The sequence below is a fragment of the Phascolarctos cinereus genome, unplaced genomic scaffold, assembly GCF_003287225.1.
Source record: "Phascolarctos cinereus isolate Bilbo 61053 unplaced genomic scaffold, phaCin_HiC Scaffold_5;HRSCAF=322, whole genome shotgun sequence".
Lineage (NCBI taxonomy): Eukaryota > Metazoa > Chordata > Mammalia > Diprotodontia > Phascolarctidae > Phascolarctos > Phascolarctos cinereus.
The window spans coordinates 109,307,928-109,323,000 of record NW_027555958.1 but is presented as its reverse complement, the minus strand read 5'-3'; the positions used below and the strand labels follow the sequence as shown (position 1 = coordinate 109,323,000).

The 15,073-nt window shown below is 37.5% G+C and overlaps 1 protein-coding gene across 1 annotated transcript in view; it reads left to right on the top strand.

The window, feature by feature from the left end:
- Positions 1-15,073, top strand: part of UTRN (utrophin) — a 526,271-nt gene that overhangs the window by 336,102 nt on the left and 175,096 nt on the right.

Below are 15,073 nucleotides of genomic sequence, written 5' to 3'. Positions count from 1 at the left end.
TTTTGGTATATTTTTAAAATTTTTTAATTCATTTTGAACTTAAATACATAAAGACAAAAAAAGAATATTTCCAGGTACACAGCACAGCATAAAAAGAGGATTCAATATAAAACCATAAATTTCTGTTTCACACAGTTTACTTTTTTTTTTAACTGTAAGTACTATACATTGTTTTCAAAGCTATTGTGTTTTTTTGGGCTTCCTTCTGAGTTTTCTTTTGTTCTCTGCTGTGTACTTTTTTTCCTCCTCCCTTCCCTACTCTGCCCTAGGGAAGGCTACCATTAGACACAAGTGCGTGCGTGTGCGTGTGTGTGTGTGTGTATGTATGTATGTACACACACATATGTACAATCATATAATTATGTACTTTATCAGTTCTTTCTCTGGAGATGGATAGCATCTTCCCATGTAAGTCTTTTATAATTGATTTGAATATTTCCAATACTCAAAAAGACTTAATCATTCAAAGCTGTTCATAGAACAACATTGCTGTTACTGTGTACAACGTTCTCTTGGTTCTCCTCATTTCAGACTTCATTACTTCATGCCAGTCTTTTTATGTTTTTCTAAAATCAACTAGCTCATCATTTCTTATAGCACAGGTAGCATTCCATCACTATCACATACTACTACTTGTTTAGCCATCGCCTTTAATTTCCTGTTCTTTGCCACCAGAAAGAGAGTTACTAATAAATATTTTAGAACGTATGAGTTCTTTTCCTTTTTCCCTAATCGTCTTGAGAAATAGACTCATTGCTGATATATTTAACTAACTTATCTTAATATTTTGAAATGACCATATAATGATTTTCTTTTTAATAACAAAATTTTTGTGATATGTTAGTTCAAAGCCTGGTCTAAAATAAAAGTGAGGCAACTAGTCATTGTGGTAGAAAATAGGCCCAGTTTAAATCTTGGTGCGAGCGCTTGAGCATGCGCGCGCGCACACACACACACACACACACACACACACACACACACACACACACACACGTAAGAAACCTGCAGGCCTTTCCAACTGTATCCTTATTTTTAAAAAATATGTTTTTGTTCCTTTCTCTTTTCATTGTCAAACTCTCTATCTCCCTTTCTTTCACTCCCACTCTTCCCCCTCACCAAAAACAAACAAAAAAACCCCAACCCTACAGTAAGCAAATGAGCACTTCTATTCTCTGAATGTCATATAATCTTGAAAAATGAGGTATATTATCAGTAAGATTGAATTATCTCATTTTTTTTAGATATTTAAGTTTTGTGTCATGCCTATTTCTAAGGCATTTATTTGAACCCCTCCCAGCAAGTTTCTAAACCATTTGAGTTTTCTTTTTAACGTTTGTGAGTGGCCTTCTTCTGTTAACTGTGAAAGGAGATCCATACATGCATCATTATCTTGAAGGAGGGTGCTTCCTATGTTTTTTTAAAAAAGTACGAAAGAACAATATATAGGTTATTGTTGTTTTTCCTTTTTTTGGAGGGGGGAATCTCATAATGAATATCTACACAATTCATACTGCTGAATATTGTTTTGGTTGAAAAAAAGCCTCTAATGTAAGGGAAGAGTTTGGGTAAAGGACATTTATATCATTTTTTATGGTTTCAAATGCCTTTGCCTTAGAATAATATAGAAGGGTGAAGGGAAGGTTTTGTGGATGTGTGGTAAAAACAGCAATGGAGCTTCATGGCCTGTGGCCTCATTTGTTATTAATTGATTATTGCATCATGCTTCACAAGTAGAGATAATGCCTCCCAAAATTACATCAACTCTTTGCCTTAGACTCCTCATCAATTATAGATAATTATCTACATAAAGCCCAAAGGAAAATCTGGTACATTTGTACACTTTCATTTTGTTAGTAGTTTGTGTGTCCTTCCTGCTGGACAGTATATAGCATGTACTGGTCAAAAAATACTATCACTCGAGTCAGTTGTATTTACCTCAAGATATAGACATAATATTGTCAGTGGTGGAACAGACCACTCATTTGTCAAGTCACTGAGCCAGTCTTCTGTCAGCAGTGACCTCATTGCCTATAGAAGGCCTATTCTATGGCTTGACAGTTCTGTGATCTGTTCCAGAGATGCATATAGGAAAAGCAGAACCTTCTGTTTCTGTAACTGGTAACTTGCCAGTAGTATATCTGGAGAGGGGTGTGTTGCTTCTGACCCATGTAAATTGATTCACTCAAGCAGAATTCATGAGTGTTTACTTCTTGTATAGCCTGTGTTAGGGACTGGAAAACTTAGTAGTAAGAGCAATGGGATGAAACAAACCATATGCATTTTCCTGCTCATTCACAGAGTGCCAGAGGGTAAGGCAGGAGGAGGATAGAAAGAGCCCTAAGATATTTTTTTTTCCTAAACTAGGGAAGCTGAGGCTTAGGAAAATTCAGTAACCCATTTGATCACAGCTATAAGTAACAGAGCCAATTAAAAGTGAGCTTTGAAAATGTAAAGGTTCTCATTCTGGCATTATATATTAAGAGAGTTGTAAGATTGCATATGTTGTTATGGGTAAAGTCACACTGCTGATTTGGCTCGTTTAGGTAAGAGAGTGAATAGTAATCTCTTAAGTGATAGTTTATAATTTTGGGTGCTAGGGAATTAGATGAAGTCATTGATACACTATTTTCATTTGTGATGATTGACAAGGTGTATTAGGGTGATTTAAAACTGGAGAATAAGTAATTTAATTTATAACATATCAAATAAGATGATAATTGTAAATTACTTAGCATGGTGCCTGGAACATAGTAAATATTATATAAATGTTAACTTATTATTAGCTATTATTAATTCCTGTTTCAAGAGGAAACAAATGTAAGGGAAGTAAGTACAAATCAAATAATTATTTCATTAAACTGATCTAAGGTTTGAGCAAAATGATTACTCAAGTATTAAACAACTACTCATGGTTATCCAAACACTCACTGGACAGAATTTGCTATAATTTCATAAGTTAATGAATACATTTAATATACATGACCTTAAATTCTGATTTATACAGGATGTGCCACCTGGAGGTGGATTTGGCATGACTTGTCAAAAGGCCTACCAGGCATGCTTCTCAGATTTGCAGATGACAGGAGGTTGGAATGGATGGCTTCCAGGGTGAAAGACAGGATCTCAGGCAGACTAGGATTATGGCCAGTTAAATAAAAACAAGTCTATAGAGGTGAACATAAAGGCCTATATTTGAGTTTAAAAATTTAACTTATTAAATGGTTGAGAGAGAGGTATGGCTAGACAAGAATTCAAGGGGATAGGAGATAATGATGTTTATCTAAAATTTAGAGTAAGTAAAAGTATGATATTATTCAGAAAAGGTAGGTTAGATTCTGATTATGTAGGACCTTGATTATAAGAAAAATAAGTTTATGTAAGTAAATATGCTACATTAGGAAGCTTACTCCAGCAGTGTTGTGAAAGATGGAGTAGAACAGATTTGGACAGAAAGAAAGACTTAAGTAGGAAGCCATGAGAGTCATCTAGGGGAAAGGAAGAAAGTGTTTTAAATGAGGGGGGTAGTGAGATTGCAAAGAAGGGAATGGATTCATTAGATATTTCAAAGGAGGAAGTAGAAGTTCAGGCAAATGGTTGACTTCCTTTTCCCTTACTTCTCAATTTACTCTTTCATTTAACAAACGTATATTAAGGGACTTGATATATGCCAGACACTGTGCTTTCTGCTGGTGATACAAAATAAAAATAAAAATCTTTAATCTAAAGGAGCTTATGTTTTATCAGGGTGCACATATAATAGAGAGTGTACTGAAAGTCTTGGTGCAGTTTTTAGCTTTTGAATAGTATATGCAAAATAAGTAGCTAAAGCAGAGTACTGGCACCTGGAGTTGGGGGAGGACAGAGAAGGCTTCACGTTGATGTTGGCATTAAAACAGTATCTTGAAGGAACTGAGAGACTCCTCTGTGAGTTGGAGATATGGAGAGACAGCATTCCAGACATGGCTGATAGGCAGGGAATAGGCACCAAGATGGGAGATGGAGTTCTGTGTGAGGAGCATAGGAAAGACCAGTTTAGCTGAAACATAGTGTGTAAGAAGGAAAGGAAGCAAAGTTTAATCAGGGTAGAAAGATACGTTGGGCTATCCTGGAGGTGAAGAACCTGCAGCCTGGAGGCCACGTGTGGCTCTGTAGGTCCTCAAGTGGGGCCCTTTGACTGAATCCAAACTTCACAGAACAAATCCCCTTAATAAAAGGGTTTGTTCTGTAAAACTTGAACTCCGTCAAAAGGCTGCACCCAAGGACCTAGAAGGCCACCTGTGCCTCGAGACTGCAGGTCCCCCACCCCTGGGCTAGCTTGTGGAAAACTTTAAAAACCAAACATTTGTGTGTTATCCATGAAGATATAAAGAACGATTGCAATTAATTGAGCAGGGAGGAACACGGTTAGATCTACATTCAAGGAAAATCACTTCCAGTGCTGTCAAACACATGGCCCACAACACTCCCAGTGCCAACTGAAACAGATTAAAATGTAATTGGGAAATATCCAACAAAATTAATAAAAAAATGTAGTGAAGCATAGATGATGTTAGTATGGGGTTTTCTAAGTTAACATACAGGCTATAGGGATCTCTATGTATAGTTTAGTGACCACTGCTTCTATTTGTATTTGATGCCAGAAATATAGAGGATTGATCTCTACACTAGGGAGTGGGGAGGGGGGAACAAAAAATTTGAGACAGGGAAAATAAAGAAATCATTGGAGTAGTCCAGCTGACCCACAGATCTAGGGCAAGATACATAGGGTTGTGAGTCATCTGCTGGTAATGAGGGCATAAACAAAGGTAGTAGCCAGGTGTATATGGAGAAATTTTGGGTTCAAGAGATGTGGTAGATGTAGAAACAGCAAGATTCATGTGAAAATGAGGCATCTGAGTAATTCTGAGGTAATAAGCCAAGGAGAATGGAAGAATTTTAGTTTAGAAATAAGGAAGTTTGATAGAGAGTTGGATTTGGAGGTTAAAGAATAGTGAGTTTTAAACATGTTAAAGTTATGATGTCCTTGGAATATCCAGTTTGGAATGTTAGTAAGTGATGTGGGGACTGGATCACTTGAGAAAGCCTTGGACTGGATATATGTATCTGCTAGTCATCTGCAGAGATGCTAAATGAGCCTGAAGAGTTGAGTTCACCAAGAGATAGAGTATATAGAAAGAACCTTTCTTGATAAAGGTTCTCTGTCTCTCCAAAACAAGACCTAGGACAGCACCCTCTGCTATGAATGATGATCCAGAAAAGGAGACAGTCAGTCAACAAGCATTTATTAAGAAGCTAATATGTGTCAGGCATTGTGCTAAGTGATGGAAATACAAAGAAAGGCTAAAAAAATAGCCCCTGCCTGCAAGAAGAGATAACATGTCAACAGCTACATACAAACAAGATTTATAGAATAAATTGGAAATACTTAAAAGAGGGAAGGTACTAGCATTAAGGGGCACCTAATTAGTGCAGTGGATAAAGTGTTGGGCTTGGCTCATCTTTCTGAATTCAAATCTATCCTCAGACACTTACTAGCTGTGTGCAGTCACTTGGGCAAATGACTTAACCCTATTTGCCTCAGTTTCCTCATCTGTAGACTGAGCTGGAGAAGGAAAGGGGAAACCACTGCACTATCTTTGTCAAGAAAACCCCAAATAGAGTCACAAAGAGTCAGGCATGACTGAAAAAATGACTAAACAATTAACATTAAAGGGTATGAGGTAAGGCTCTCTGTAGGTGGTAAGATTTTAGCTGGGACTTGAAGGAAATCAAGGATGTCAGGAAACAACTTTGAGTTCCAAGTATTGGGAGAAGACAGTGAAAATGGCAGACGTAAGTTTGGAAATAAAAATATCTTGGTTAAGGGAAAAAGGAGAAGAAGCCAGTGTCACTGGACCAGAAGAGTTTGTTGGTGAGAATTAAAGTGTAAGAAGACTGAAAAGGCAGGAAACTGAGAAGCAGTGGTCAGACTGCTAGGAGCAGAACTAAGAGAGAACAGTTTCAGAAAACCCATTCAGAAAAGAGTTAGCAGGAATTGATTGTAGTCTGTAGTTCAAGCTGTTCAAAGATGGTGGCTTCAGCAATAGAACTAGGAAAATAGGAAAAAGGAATGTTTTGAGGAGGGAGGTGATTTTATCAATCAATTGTTATCAATTAATAAACATGTATTAAGTTCCTACTATGTGCCAGGCACTGTGCTAAATACGAGGTGCTTTTGGTGCTATACATATCCTATTTGATGTGCTGGCACTGTATTCAAATGGATCTATTCAAAAGATATTTGGAAATATTTAACTGAAATCATTGAGAGGAAAAGTTTGAGTTTTGGAGACATTAGTGAAGAAGTGTCAACTGAAGCTATGGGAGTAGATGACAGTATTTTCCTTCCTCTTCTATTTCTATATTTTATCTCATTCTTTGTCAGTCTTTTTTGATGCCCACATTTGGGGGCTCAAAAGAGCTATTAATGAAGAAAGGGAAGGAAAAAAGCCAAGGAAGGAGACAGTATCAGCAGTTGAAAATGCTGTTGAAATGGCAAGAGAATAATGACTGAAAAGACACCAATGAAATTAAAAATTAGCAGATGATTTTCAGTGCCTTGGAGCAATCAATTTCAGTAGAGTGGGAACCTAACTAGATTGCTGGCCTTGAGGATACATAAAGTAGCGCAGTAACTGTATTAAATATGTGTTGATGAGGAGATACAGAATCATGTCTGTGAAAATACCGAATATTCATGAGAACAGTCGTTACTGAAATGTTCAGAGCCACTCTTCTAGATTCAACCAATTCTTAGATATATTTTGCTTGTAATTAAGCTACGTGAGTTGCTATGTTAGTATGTGCCAAGACCACCATTAAGCAGACTATCCCACTTGAAGCATGTCAAGAAAATTCAAGACTGGGCAGAGGAGAGATTTTCCACATGGCCCTTTGCTGCTTAAACAACAACCAAAAAAATCTAAACATTCACTCATTTTTCTTTAGCCCCTCCTTCACAGCATAAGAAAAGATGACCGATGAGCATTCTAAGGTTACAAAAAGGGTTAGCCAAGGTAAGGTAATGGAGATTCTGTACTGATCTCAGTACAGCTTCATAAAGATTCAACTTTTGTCCAAAAAATTACATATGCTATCCCCAAGCCCTTGGCTCCCCTAGAGCTTTTATTTAAAACTTCAGTTTTCCTTTATACACTAACCTATTCCTACATTTCCCTTTCAGTGTAGAAACTGATATAGGAAAATTTGATCTCACTTTTTTTTTCCATCAGTAATTCTTTAAAAGGTTTTTGATTAGCTCATTGCTCCTTATAGCCATTTAAGTTTGCTTTTTCTTAAGTGTGCTGAAGCCAGCTTAGTCATTTATATCTACTCGATGATTTTAGGCTGCATCATATTTCTTTTACAATGCCCTTGCCAACTGACGGTATCCTTTGTTCATTGCAAGCTGTCTTCTTATTTGACTTGGAAACTTAGTCCTCAGTGGCAGAAATATAACATTCATAGAGTAACTTCAGTATTACCAGGTCCCAAGTTAGAGAAAAAAAGGGTCCCTCTCTGCCTCATAAAATGCCTTGTCTTCCCTATATTGTTTTTGTCATATAACTTTTTTCTTCATTTAAAAATATACCTTACTAATGAATCTTCCATTAGGCAGGCATATATCTTAAGCATAATATTGTTATAGCATAGAATATCAATTTGCTTTGTTCTTAGATTATTTATAGTGTATAAATGGATTTTCTGTACATGTTCTATATCCTACCATACTGCAGTTCATGATTTGAAATGCCAGCCTCCCACGTTTCCTAAGCTTCTAAACAGTTTTTACAAATGGGGAAATTATTGACTCTAATTTTTTTTTTTATTCATTTCATTCTTTGCTTTGAAGTTGCTGGTTTTTGAACTAACCTTGAGGGAGAAAATCTTTTTAGAAAGTTATGGTTTCCTAACTTTTAGAGCTATGATTTGCTGTTTAAAATGTTAAACTTAGAGTTTCATCTCTAGTAAATTGAATTTGTCACATATCTCATGTGGACATTTTCAACATGAGTTTTTGTTCAAAAACTTGACAATGTTAAACATGTAGGTATAACAGACTTTTTGATAAAATTTTCTATAGATTTATTAATGAACAGTTATAATACTATAACTCAATTCTGTTGTTAATCCATCATATTCTGAAAGTAAAATAATTTTTTCTCACTATAAGGGCATTTGATGAATATTTCACATTTAACAGTTAGGTTTCCCTCAGATTAATGTATGACTCAATTGAAATTACAGGTTGAGGATAATCTTGATGAATAGAATTAATTATACTAAAGAGAATGTTAGTTTCCCAGTTATCCATAGCCTAAAAGTTGTTCCTTATCAGTTTTAGGCTCTTTTTCTTTTCTGTTCTGTGATAGCAAGAATTTTATCTCTCTTCCCTCAAGTTCATTTGTGTGTGTGTGTGTGTGTGTGTGTGTGTGTGTGTGTGTGTGTGTGTGGGTGGGTGGGTGTGTGTTGATGATGATGATTTTAATTCACAATATTTTCTTTATTCAAGTAATCCATTTTCAGAATAACTTGCCTCTTAAGTGATTTAGAATTGGACAGCTGTTCCGACTGTTCATTATAAATATTTTCATTAGATTCATATTTAAATGCTTGTATATTTGACTATTCTATACCAAACTTTTGTTTAGTGGCTACTATGTACAGATAACTCCACTAGGTATTAGGCTATTGAAAATGGCCTATGCCCTGCTCTCAAGAAGTGGTATCCTCTTGTATTTACACAGATAAATGTAATACAAGGTTCTGATGGGTAGTGAAAAGATTCAGACAGTTATGCTTTAGGAAAATCTGAGGAGGGATGTAATGTGTTCGAGTTGGGGCGGGGGAGGGTTGATCCGAGAAGACTTCCCAGAAGCAACAGCATTTGGAGGGTTTTTTCTTGTGAATATGAAGAAGAAGAAATGCATGTCAGGCCTGGGGGATAGTTTGCATGACTACCCAATGAAGTGGAGGGGGAGGAGATGGCATGTCACATGTAAGAAGAAGATAAGAATGGAGTTTTATCTGATCATAAAGTGTATTGAAGGGAGTGTAAAATTGGGCTAGAAAGGTAGATTGAAGCTAGTATTTTATCCTACAGGCAATTTGGGAATCACTGAAGGCTTGTGAGCAGGGAAGCAATATGGCTAGACTTGCAATTCCGGATTATATTGTGAAGGGTAAGTTGGGTGGGACTAGGAGAGATTAGAGACAGGAATATGTCAGGATGCTCTAAGTAGTCCGGATGAGATGTTTTAGGGGCCTAAATGAAGGTGAGGCAGTCAAGAGAAGGATAGTGATGAAAGAGATGTGACAGAGATGAATTTGCCAAGATTCCACAGTTGCTTAGATATAGGGGGTAAAGGAAGAGAGAAGGGGCATATGTATGGAGTGGAAGGGATTGATCAAGAACTTCTTGATGAATTGGTTTGCCAGTTATAATTTGAAGAAGATGAAGCAGGATTTTTAAGGACTTTAGGAGAATTATTTTGTTAATACTCCTTTACAGGTTTGACAAATCCCCTCATTTCATGCTTGGTGGACTTAGAAGGCAGCTAACCAGTTGTCTAGATGAGGATCAGCCATGCCCCTTAATAATTTAATAAGTAAAAGCAAAATGTCCTCTATAGGGAGTCATTTGAGGTAGAAGACAGCTCTGAGGAGTGTGAACTTTGAGAGTGGAGGATAGAGCCAGCTAGAGAAGGAGAATCTGTTCTTTTAGAGGTAATTGTTCTTGACTCTTGGGAGAAGGGAGGAGGGGAGTTCTTCCCCCATAGGCCATGGTATGTTGTATCAGAGTTACTACCCCTCTAGGACAGGGGTGGGGGACCTGCAGGCTTGAGGCCACATGTAGCCCTCTAGGTCCTCAAGTGTGGTCCTTTGACTCAATCCAAACTTCACAGAACAAATATTTTTTTTTTCTGTGAAGTTTGGATTTAGTCAAAGGGCCACACTTGAGAACTTAGAGGGCTACATGTGGCCTCCAGGCTGCAGGTTCCCCACTCCTGCTGTAGGAGATACTTTATCCAGCAAGAAGCAGGCCCAGTCAGTCAGGTTATGAGATGCAAGAAGCTTTGTGATTAAAGAGAGTTAGTCTTGGCCATCAGTATTTGGCATGGTACCTTAGGCTTATGAGGAGAATGTTTTGTAGCTTTTGTTCTTACAGTGACATCTCAGTACATGTCTTAACTTTGAACTAAATGTTTTCTTTGACTGACTGTTACAGGTAAGGTACCAGTAGGGGCTTGGAGACATAGTGAAGACCCACTGAATATCTTGAGTCCAAGGTCATCCTTCCCTGGGGGACTGACTAATCTCAGCAGAGGAGTCAATAAGAGATGATTCTGTGTTTAAATCTTGGCTTATTATGAGGATGGTGGTGACATTAACAGAAATAGGAAAAATATGAAGCAGAGAAGAGCTTAGGAGGATAACATGAATTTAGTTTTAGATGATTTGGGATATCTAGCTAGATCTGTCTAGCAAGCAGAAGGAATTTCTAGGACTGGAGCTCAGGAGTGGATAGATAGAGTTGGGAGGCTTCTATATAGAGATGATAAAGAAATCACCAAAGGAAACAAGAGAAAAGAAAGGCTAGGGTAGAGTCTTGTGGGATGTCACCTCTTAGCAGACAAGAGAATGATGTTGAAACACTGAAGAATACTGTAAAGGAACAGATAGAATTGTAGGAGAATCTGGAGAGGCAATCACAGGTTAACAGGTGGGGGCAGCTCCCACCCACTCGCCATTCCTTACAAGCCAATGCTTAATGTCAAGAAAGTCAGGGGAGGCGAAATAATCATGGTAGTAATGAAGTCAATTCTGAGTAAACTTTTAGGGGGGTGAGGCCTGAAGTTATTCTATCACATTTAGCAATTAGCATTTAAAAGGTTATTGGTGACTTTGGAGAAAACAGCTTTTCTGTGGTAGAATATAAGGAAGATAAGGAATGAATAGATGTTTGTTAGGTGTGGACTCTTAATTCTGCAGGGAATCCTTTTTTTCTCTGATTGACCCTTTTCCAACTTTCTATTGGCACATTTCCAATCTTTCTTTCTTCTGTCTCCTCAAACATCTACTCCTTACCTGCATCCAGCTTCTCTCTCAAGAGATGATCTCTCTTAATTTGACTGGAATCACATTGCAGTCATTCAATTTATAAGCTAGGCCAATCCCTGGCACTCGATTCAAACCTAACAGCAAGTAAGAGAATATTAATTTTAATAATTCAGGTAACAGTTGGCCACAATGGTAGAAAAGTAAATCTGCTATTCATTTGGTCTTGCTATTCTCTTAGTGTTCCCAGGCACTTCTCATTAGTGTGAGTGAATGACTTTCTCCTATGACTGATTCACATACACACACACAACACACACACACACACACACACACACAGACACACAGAGTTGTGTAGTCATATCTGACTCTTCTTGACTCTATTTGAGGTTTTTGGCAAAAAAGCTGAACTGGTTTGCCGTTTCCTTCTCCAGCTCATTTTACTGATGAGGAAACTGAGGCAAATAGGGTTCAGTGACTTGCCCAGGGTCCCACAGCTGGTAATTGTCTGAGGCTAGATTTGAACTCAGGAAGATGAGTCTTCCTGACTCCAAGCCCAGTGTTCTATCCACTGTGCCACCTAGCTGATATATATAGCTCCTAAACACATGCCAGCTACTTTATCTGGTGCTCAACTGAAGAAAGTTGGAAGGAGAATCATTTTGGAATTGTTTAGAAACAATATTGTATCTAACAACCTCTTGATAGCATTATGCCTGCATATAATTATTTACGATTCTAATATCCATAATCAGGGATCCATACCAAAAAGCATGAGCTCTGTAAACCACATTTTCTGTGCCCTATGGTGAGTCTGGCCACAATGCCCCTTCCATATATAAGGGTCAGTGTGCTTCTGCCTCTGGCCCCAAAGTTATACCTGTGCCTCAGCAGATGTGTATACATAGAGCTCCCCTTTTATGCCCCAGGGGAAGAGCAGCATTGCTGGGTTAGTGGGTGGGATACCCCCCTCTTAGAGACTAATACTAATATTGAAGTTTAAAAAAAATTGGCATGCCAACTTCTCTAACTTGCAAGATTTCAACATGCTGCAGACTGTGTACCTTGGGACCCCTGCTGTGAATATGAATATGAATATGAATAGCTCTCAGAGAGAGAATTATACCTTCTCTCTGGATTTTTGATCAGCCATCAAAACTCACCTAATTTCTCTACTGGGCAAGCCCATTCCTGGCTTCCTACCCTTTACAAAGAAAAAAGAGCATATTAATGAAAGGGGAGCTTATTCATACCTGTGTGAAAATCATAGCTCTAGGCTGACCTAGACTTAGACTCAGACTCCTGCTCTGACTGCTGAATGCAGCACTATATGCTTTGTCAGCATTTTGCCTTATGAGTGCAAGTGTCAGACTACTGCACTCCTATTACAAAAAGAATAATAGCTGACATTTACATAGCACTTAAGAGTTTGCAACAAATTTCACTCCCATTGCATCCTCACATCAAGATCTGTATATCTGTGTTGTTGACAAGTGTCCAGAATATAAAAGCACAGTTTAATTAAATAAAACAATGTCTGTACTTTTTTAGTGATATTTATATCCATAGTGACAGTTTGAGAAAAAGGTGTATGTCCCATATACCTATTGATGATTAAATTAACATGTTGGGCGACTACAAGTACAGTGAACATAAAAGAATCCCTTCTCCCTAAGATATTTTGTTCAAATGGGGAAGACACCCAATACATAAAAAAAAGAATAAAAACAAAATAATCTGTTTGACTGGGATTTCTTCAGCAATTAGAGGATCTGAAAATGCTACTTTAGGGTGGGAGGGATGTGCATTTATATAGTGCCACCTGTGTACTAAGCACTTTTTACAGGTATTATTTTATACTTTTGCTGAATTCTGGTAGGAGAGATTTATTGAGCCTCAGGCCCAGGTAATGGGGGGAATGTATTTCAAGCTTCAAGTATAGCTAGTACAAAGGCAGGAAGATAAGGCAATGGAGTGTTATGTGAGAGTAACAGACTTACCTTAGTGTGCCCTGCATTAAGTAGGCTTTATGTTGAAAATGGAGTATCTTTTATATGTGGGTGAGACCTGGGTTTGAGCAACAACTCTATACCTATGTTGTAATAATGAAAGTTCTATTCTGTAATTTAATATATTTCTTCTGATTATTATCTCAAGTATATTGACCTATCATACCTCAATTTATTAATAAATTTGTTGCTTAAAATTAAGCTTTAAATAGTTTTAGATAACACCTGTATAACTAGCTGGACTCTTAATGGTTTTCAGGATCCATGGCATAACGTGTGAGTTTTTGTTCTCTTGTTTGTTTTTCTGAATAGCAGTTTATTTACTCCTGAAACATTCTTCAACGTGTCTCAAAAGTCTAAAACGTCATGAACACTTTTGGGACACAGTATGATGTTGAATTTTATCACAATTCTTTTTGAGGATGATGAGACTTTCTCTTTTATGAATAGTCTGAAATATGGGATAAAGAGGAATTTTCAAAATAAAGAGATCTGTTTGGAGGAACCAGATACAGTGGAACTTCAATTAAAAGATTTCCTGGAAATGAATGAAGCTCTTTTATAAAAAGTCAGTTATAGTATTAAAAAGAAAATACAAAATATCTGTAAGTCATGGGAAAGCAGAACTGTCTGCACTTATAACTACATGCCAAAAATAGCTCCTTCTTTGTTTCTGTTTATCCTGGCTCAGCTGAAGATATACAGGCTGACCCTCAGGCAGTATTGTGGAGTCTGGGAAGTTTGTCTTCTGCCACCCAGCTTCTGTTCTATAACACTTTTCTCCTAGGTGGTAAATTACCCTGGCTTCAAACTAGATATTCTTTCTCCCTTCCCTTCCCTTCCCTTCCCTTCCCTTCCCTTCCCTTCCCTTCCCTTCCCTTCCCTTCCCTTCCCTTCCCTTCCCTTCCCTTCCCTTCCCTTCCCTTCCCTTCCCTTCCCTTCCCTTCCCTTCCCTTCCCTTCCCTTCCCTTCCCAAGTTAAGGAAATCACCAATCTCAATTTGCCTCAAAAAATGGAAATGGTATTATGCTTTTTATGGAATCTACTTGGAAAATACGTGAGATGTGTTAATAAGCTTTAGGGGTGGAGAGAAGGTGTTCTGATCAGTAGTATGAGTTAATATTTGCTGATCTTCCACATTGTCCTGTATGAGCCATTGATACCATATTAAGGGACTAGTGATAGTCGAATGAGTTACAGGACAATTTACTAGTCAATAAGACTTTTTTGTGCTAAAATACTAAAGTATAGAAAAATGGACATCCCTAAGGAAGGGACTATGGTGCATCGAAAAGAGTTAGAGGACCCGGATTCAAATCTTGCCCCTGATGTCTTCTAAAACCTGTGCAGCCGTGACAAGTCACTAATGTACTTGAGCCTCAGTTTCATCTGGAGACTGAAGTTGCTTCTGGCTCTGGATCCATGATCCCTTTATAAAAGTAAAGGCTTGTGTGTAAAAGAGAATTTCACTTAAGCTTACTATAATATACAACTGAGTATAAGTAAAAACATTCAATATGAACATTTATAAGATTATTCGTTTGAATATAACTTCACAATTTTATCTTTGAGATCAAGACAAAAATGAAAGGTACTGTATTTACTCATTTCTTTTCTGGGGCTAGAAGTGAGAACAAGCACAAATCTTCACAAGGTGTGTTAATTTCTGTTTTCAAAATCTGTGTGAGATGTGCTTTACTACTACAGAGATGCTAGAGAGGGAGAGGTTCGACAGTCTGACTCACACATCATTTTTGCTGTCAGAGAGGTAGAACCAAAATGAATTTATACATTAACAATTCATTTAGCAATGTTAACCAGATGATTTTCTTTTAAAGCACTATGAAGAAGATACTTTATTGCCTTTACATGCCATTGCAAAGTAAGCTCATGTTCTTTTTTGATGAAGCTTTATTAGTGCTATCAAATTGAATGATTCTTCTTCCTCCTTTTTCTCCCCGGTCATA